We start from the raw sequence: 7,129 nt of genomic DNA, 5'->3' as shown, positions 1-7,129 counted from the left end.
CACCGAGCTGCGCCGGATCACTAGACAGCCGGCAGTCTCCACCGAGCTGCGCCAGATCACTAGAGATCCGGGCGCTCCCACGAGCTGCGCCGGGTCACTAGAGAGCCGCCTGTCCTCACCGAGCTGCGCCGGATCACTAGAGAGCAGGCCGTCCCCACCATGCTGCGCCGGGTCACTAGACAGCCGGCCGTCCTCACTGAGCTGCACCGGATCACTAGACAGCCGGCCGTCCTCACCGAGCTGCACCGGATCATTAGACAGCCGGCCGTCCCCACCATGCTGCGCCGGGTCACTAGACAGCCAGCTATCCTCACCGACCTCACCGAGCTGCATCGGATCACTAGACAGCCGGCCGTCCTCACCGAGCTGCACCGGATCACTAGACAGCCGGCCGTCCCCACTATGCTACGCCGGGTCACTAGAGAGCAGTCCGCCCCCACCGAGCTGCGCCGGATCACTAGACAGCCGGCAGTCCCCACCGAGCTGCGCCAGATCACTAGAGATCCGGGCGCTCACACGAGCTGCGCCGGGTCACTAGAGAGCCGCGTGTCCTCACCGAGCTGCGCCGGATCACTAGAGAGCAGGCCGTCCCCACGAGCTGCGCCGTGTCACTAGACAGCCGGTCGTCCCCACCGAGCTGCGCCGGATCACTAGACAGCCGGCCGTCCCCACCGAGCTGCGCCGGATCACTAGAGAGCCCGCCGTCCCCACCGAGCTGCGCCGATAACTAGACAGCCGACCGTCCCCACCATGCTGCGCCGGGTCCCTAGAGGGCCACCTGTCCTCACCGAGCTGCGCCGGGTCACTAGAGAGCCTGACCGTCCCCACCGAGCTGCGCAGGATCACTAGACAGCCGGCCGTCCCCACCATGCTGCGCGGGATCACTAGGGAACCGGCCGTCCCCACGAGCTGCGTCGGATTACTAGACAGCCGGCCGTCCTCACCGAGCTGCACCAGATCACTAGAGATCCGGGCGCTCCCACGAGCTGCGCCGGGTCACTAGAGAGCCGGCCGTCCCCACCGAGCTGCGCCGGATCACTAGACAGCCGGCCGTCCCCACCATGCTGCGCCGGTTCACTAGACAGCCGGCCGTCCCCACCATGCTGCGCTGGGTCCCTAGAGGGCCACCTGTCCTCACCGAGCTGTGCCGGGTCACTATAGAGCCTGACCGTCCCCACCGAGCTGCGCCGGATCACTAGACAGCCGGCCGTCCCCACCATGCTGCGCCGGATCACTAGGGAACCGGCCGTCCCCATGAGCTGCGTCAGATTACTAGACAGCCGGCCGTCCTCACCGAGCTGCACCAGATCACTAGAGATCCGGGCGCTCCCACGAGCTGCACCGGGTCACTAGAGAGCCGGCCGTCCCCACCGAGCTGCGCCGGATCACTAGACAGCCGGCCGTCCCCACCATGCTGCGCCGGATCACTAGGGAACCGGCCGTCCCCATGAGCTGCGTCAGATTACTAGACAGCCGGCCGTCCTCACCGAGCTGCACCAGATCACTAGAGATCCGGGCGCTCCCACGAGCTGCGCCGGGTCACTAGAGAGCCGGCCGTCCCCACCGAGCTGCGCCGGATCACTAGACAGCCGGCCGTCCCCACCATGCTGCGCCGGTTCACTAGAGAGCCGACCGTCCCCACCATGCTGCGCTGGGTCCCTAGAGGGCCACCTGTCCTCACCGAGCTGTGCCGGGTCACTATAGAGCCTGACCGTCCCCACCGAGCTGCGCCGGATCACTAGACAGCCGGCCGTCCCCACCATGCTGCGCCGGATCACTAGGGAACCGGCCGTCCCCATGAGCTGCGTCAGATTACTAGACAGCCGGCCGTCCTCACCGAGCTGCACCAGATCACTAGAGATCCGGGCGCTCCCACGAGCTGCACCGGGTCACTAGAGAGCCGCCTGTCCTCACCGATCTGCGCCGGATCACTAGAGAGCAGGCCGTCCCCACGAGCTACGCCGGATCACTAGACAGCCGGCCGTCCCCATGAGCTGCGCCGGATCACTAGACAGCCGGCCGTCCCCACCGAGCTGCGCCGGATCACTAGAGAGCCGGCCGTCCCCACCATGCTACGCCGGGTCACTAGAGAGCAGGCCGTCCCCACCATGCTACGCCGGGTCACTAGAGAGCAGGCCGCCCCCACCGAGCTGCGCCGGATCACTAGACAGCCGGCAGTCTCCACCGAGCTGCGCCAGATCACTAGAGATCCGGGCGCTCCCACGAGCTGCGCCGGGTCACTAGAGAGCCGCCTGTCCTCAACGAGCTGCGCCGGATCACTAGAGAGCAGGCCGTCCCCACCATGCTGCGCCGGGTCACTAGACAGCCGGCCGTCCTCACTGAGCTGCACCGGATCACTAGACAGCCGGCCGTCCTCACCGAGCTGCACCGGATCATTAGACAGCCGGCCGTCCCCACCATGCTGCGCCGGGTCACTAGACAGCCGGATGTCCTCACCGACCTCACCGAGCTGCACCGGATCACTAGACAGCCGGCCGTCCCCACCGAGCTGCGCCGGATCACTAGACAGCTGGCCGTCCCCACCGAGCTGCGCCGGATCACTAGAGAGCCGGCCGTCCCCACCGAGCTGCGCCGATAACTAGACAGCCGACCGTCCCCACCATGCTGCGCCGGGTCCCTAGAGGGCCACCTGTCCTCACCGAGCTGTGCCGGGTCACTATAGAGCCTGACCGACCCCACCGAGCTGCGCCGGATCACTAGACAGCCGGCCGTCCCCACCATGCTGCGCCGGATCACTAGGGAACCGGCCGTCCCCATGAGCTGCGTCGGATTACTAGACAGCCGGCCGTCCTCACTGAGCTGCACCAGATCACTAGAGATCCGGGCGCTCCCACGAGTGCACCGGGTCACTTGAGAGCCGCCTGTCCTCACCGATCTGCGCCGGATCACTAGAGAGCAGGCCGTCCCCACGAGCTGCGCCGGATCACTAGAGAGCAGGCCGTCCCCATGAGCTGCGCCGGATCACTAGACAGCCGGCTGTCCCCACCGAGCTGCGCCGGATCACTAGAGAGCCGGCCGTCCCCACCATGCTACGCCGGGTCACTAGAGAGCAGGCCGTCCCCACCATGCTACGCCGGGTCACTAGAGAGCAGGCCGCCCCCACCGAGCTGCGCCGGATCACTAGACAGCCGGCCGTCCCCACCATGCTGCGCCGGATCACTAGGGAACCGGCCGTCCCCACGAGCTGCGTCGGATTACTAGACAGCCGGCCGTCCCCACCGAGCTGCGCCGGATCACTAGACAGCCGGCCGTCCCCACCATGCTGCGCCGGTTCACTAGACAGCCGGCCGTCCCCACCATGCTGCGCCGGTTCACTAGACAGCCGGCCGTCCCCACCATGCTGCGCCGGATCACTAGGGAACCGGCCGTCCCCACGAGCTGCGTCGGATTACTAGACAGCCGGCCGTCCCCACCGAGCTGCACTGGATCACTAGACAGCCGGCCGTCCCCACCGAGCTGCACTGGATCACTAGACAGCTGGCCGTCCCCACCGAGCTGCACTGGATCACTAGACAGCCGGCCGTCCTCACCGAGCTGCACCGGATCACTAGAGAGCCGGCCGTCCTCACCGAGCTGCACCGGATCACTAGAGAGTCGGCCGTCCCCACCATGCTACGCCGGGTCACTAGAGAGCCGGCCGTCCCCACCATGCTACGCCGGGTCACTAGAGAGCAGGACGTCCCCACCATGCTACGCAGGGTCACTAGAGAGCAGGCCACCCCCACCGAGCTGCGCCGGATCACTAGACAGCCGGCAGTCCCCACCGAGCTGCGCCAGATCACTAGAGATCCGGGCGCTCTCACGAGCTGCGCCGGGTCACTAGAGAGCCGCGTGTCCTCATCGAGCTGCGCCGGATCACTAGAGAGCAGGCCATCCCCACGAGCTGCGCCGGATCACTAGACAGCCGGCCGTCCCCACCGAGCTGCGCCGGATCACTAGACAGCCGGCCGTCCCCACCGAGCTGCGCCGGATCACTAGACAGCCGGCCGTCCCCACCGAGCTGCGCCGGATCACTAGACAGCTGGCCGTCCCCACCGAGCTGCGCCGGGTCACTAGAGAGCAGGCCGCCCCCACCGAGTTGCGCCGGATCACTAGACAGCCGGCAGTCCCCACCGAGCTGCGCCAGATCACTAGAGATCCGAGCGCTCCCACGAGCTGCGCCGGATCACTAGAGAGCCGGCCGTCCCCACCGAGCTGCGCCGGATCACTAGACAGCCGGCCGTCCCCACCGAGCTGCGCCGGATCACTAGACAGCCGGCAGTCCCCACCGAGCTGCGCCGGATCACTAGACAGCCGGCCGTCCCCACCGAGCTGCGCCGGATCACTAGATAGCCGGCCGTCCCCACCGAGCTGCGCCGGATCACTAGACAGCCGGCCGTCCCCACCGAGCTGCGCCGGGTCCCTAGAGGGCCGGCCGTCCCCACCATGCTGCTCGGGATAACTAGGGAACCGGCCGTCCCCACGAGCTGCGTCGGATTACTAGACAGCCGGCCGTCCTCACCGAGCTGCACCAGATCACTAGAGATCCGGGCGCTCCCACGAGCTGCGCCGGGTCACTAGAGAGCCGCCTGTCCTCACCGAGCTGCGCCGGATCACTAGAGAGCAGGCCGTCCCCACGAGCTGCGCTGGACCACTAGACAGCCGGCCGTCCCCACCGAGCTGCGCCGGGTCACTAGAGAGCAGGCCGCCCCCACCGAGCTGCGCCGGATCACTAGACAGCCGGCAGTCCCCACCGAGCTGCGCCAGATCACTAGAGATCCGAGCGCTCCCACGAGCTGCGCCGGATCACTAGAGAGCCGGCCGTCCCCACCGAGCTGCGCCGGATCACTAGAGAGCAGGCCGTCCCCACCGAGCTGCGCCGGATCACTAGAGAGCAGGCCGTCCCCACCAAGCTGCGCCGGATCACTAGAGAGCAGGCTGTCCCTACCGAGCTGCGCCGGATCACTAGAGAGCAGGCCGTCCCCACCGAGCTGCGCCGGATCACTAGAGAGCCGCCTGTCCCTACCGAGCTGCGCCGGATCACTAGACAGCCGGCCGTCCCCACCGAGCTGCGCCGGATCACTAGACAGCCGACCGTCCCCACCGAGCTGCGCCGGATCACTAGACAGCCGGCCGTCCCCACCGAGCTGCGCCGGATCACTAGACAGCCGGCCGTCCCCACCGAGCTGCGCCTGATCACTAGACAGCCGGCAGTCCCCACCGAGCTGCGCCGGATCACTAGAGAGCAGGCCGTCCCCACCGAGCTGCGCCGGATCACTAGAGAGCAGGCCGTCCCCACCGAGCTGCGCCGGATCACTAGAGAGCAGGCCGTCCCCACCGAGCTGCGCCGGATCACTAGACAGCCGGCCGTCCCCACCGAGCTGCGCCGGATCACTAGACAGCCGACTGTCCCCACCGAGCTGCGCCGGATCACTAGACAGCCGGCCGTCCCCACTGAGCTGCGCCGGATCACTAGACAGCCGGCCGTCCCCACCATGCTGCTCGGGATAACTAGGGAACCGGCCGTCCCCACGAGCTGCGTCGGATTACTAGACAGCCGGCCGTCCCCACCGAGCTGCGCCGGGTCACTAGAGAGCCGCCTGTCCCCACCGAGCTGCGCCGGATCACTAGAGAGCAGGCCGTCCCCACCGAGCTGCGCCGGATCACTAGAGAGCAGGCCGTCCCCACCGAGCTGCGCCGGATCACTAGAGAGCAGGCCGTCCCCACCGAGCTGCGCCGGATCACTAGAGAGCAGGCCGTCCCCACCGAGCTGCGCCGGATCACTAGAGAGCCGCCTGTCCCCACCGAGCTGCGCCGGGTCACTAGAGAGCAGGCCGTCCCCACCGAGCTGCGCCGGGTCACTAGACAGCCGGCCGTCCTCACCGAGCTGTGCCGGGTCACTAGAGAGCAGGCCGTCCCCACCGAGCTGCGCCGGATCACTAGAGAGCTGCAGGAAGGAAGCAGCTATGACCTACGGCACCTCACGCAGTTCCGACTCACGGACTCAGAGCGTCTAGACCCCGCCCACCTTGACGTCATAGTGACATAGGAGTCGAGCGCTTCCATTTCCATCCTAGGTGCTGTTCTATTCCTGGCTCCTGCCAATCGCCAGTTATTTGGCACAGACTGGTATTCATGGCCGGCGTCCCGCCTGTCACATGCCCCCTCCGGAGCCTGCAGTGAGGGTCCGCTCTGCCGGAGAAGTTTGAGGCTGCAGAGGCATTTCCCGGGTGCTTGAGCCGGCTAGCAGGAGCCTGGCCAAGGCGTCCTCTCAGGAAGACTGCACAGCTGACGAGGCTGTCCGGTAAGACGTGGCGACAGACCCATCACCCGCTGGAATGTTGTCTTTTGCTGTAAAATTAGCTTGTTGGCACTGTCAGCCGGCCGGGCTCCGCGGCGGGCTGCTCCCCGGGTTCCCCGTCCGTCTGTTCCCCGGGCTCCGCGGCCGGCTGCTCCCCCGGGCTCCGCGGCGGGCTGCTCCCCGGGTTCCCCGTCCGTCTGTTCCCCGGGCTCCGCGGCCGGCTGCTCCCCCGGGCTCCGCGTCCGGCTGCTCCCCCGGGCTCCGCGGCGGGCTGCTCCCCGGGTTCCCCGTCCGTCTGTTTCCCGGGCTCCGCGGCCGGCTGCTCCCCCGGGCTCCGCGGCCGGCTGCTCCCCCGGGCTCCGCGGCCGGCTGCTCCCCCGGGCTCCGCGGCCGGCTGCTCCCCCGGGCTCCGCGGCCGGCTGCTCCCCCGGGCTCCGCGGCCGGCTGCTCCCCCGGGCTCCGCGGCCGGCTGCTCCCCCGGTTCCCCGTCCGGCTGCTCCCCCGGGCTCCGCGGCGGGCTGCTCCCCCGGTTCCCCGTCCGGCTGCTCCCCCGGTTCCCCGTCCGGCTGCTCCCCCGGGCTCCGCGGCGGGCTGCTCCCCCGGTTCCCCGTCCGGCTGCTCCCCCGGGCTCCGCGGCGGGCTGCTCCCCCGGTTCCCCGTCCGGCTGCTCCCCCGGGCTCCGCGGCGGGCTGCTCCCCCGGTTCCCCGTCCGGCTGCTCCCCCGGGCTCCGCGGCGGGCTGCTCCCCGGGTTCCCCGTCCGGCTGTTCCCCGGGCTCCGCGGCCGGCTGCTCCCCGGGTTCCCCGTCCGTCTGTTCCCCGGGCTCCGC

At 69.0% G+C, this 7,129-nt stretch overlaps 1 protein-coding gene across 7 annotated transcripts in view; it reads left to right on the top strand.

Moving 5' to 3' along the window:
• The first annotated feature begins 6,009 nt into the window (after positions 1-6,009).
• Positions 6,010-7,129, top strand: part of DCAF6 (DDB1 and CUL4 associated factor 6) — a 569,725-nt gene continuing 568,605 nt past the window's right edge. For 3 of the 7 annotated variants that reach the window (XM_073575570.1, XM_073575573.1, XM_073575569.1), the window contains exon 1: positions 6,011-6,304. The gene's annotated coding sequence lies outside the window, so the exon portion shown is untranslated. Of the gene's footprint in view, positions 6,305-7,129 lie in introns of all 7 variants that reach the window. The other 4 variants (XM_073575574.1, XM_073575572.1, XM_073575571.1 and 1 more) reach the window with 2 other exon arrangements.

Source organism: Dendrobates tinctorius, unplaced genomic scaffold (genome assembly GCF_039654945.1).
Source record: "Dendrobates tinctorius isolate UK_male_01 unplaced genomic scaffold, ASM3965494v1 ptg000045l, whole genome shotgun sequence".
NCBI lineage: Eukaryota > Metazoa > Chordata > Amphibia > Anura > Dendrobatidae > Dendrobates > Dendrobates tinctorius.
This window is presented reverse-complemented; position numbering and strand designations above follow the sequence as displayed.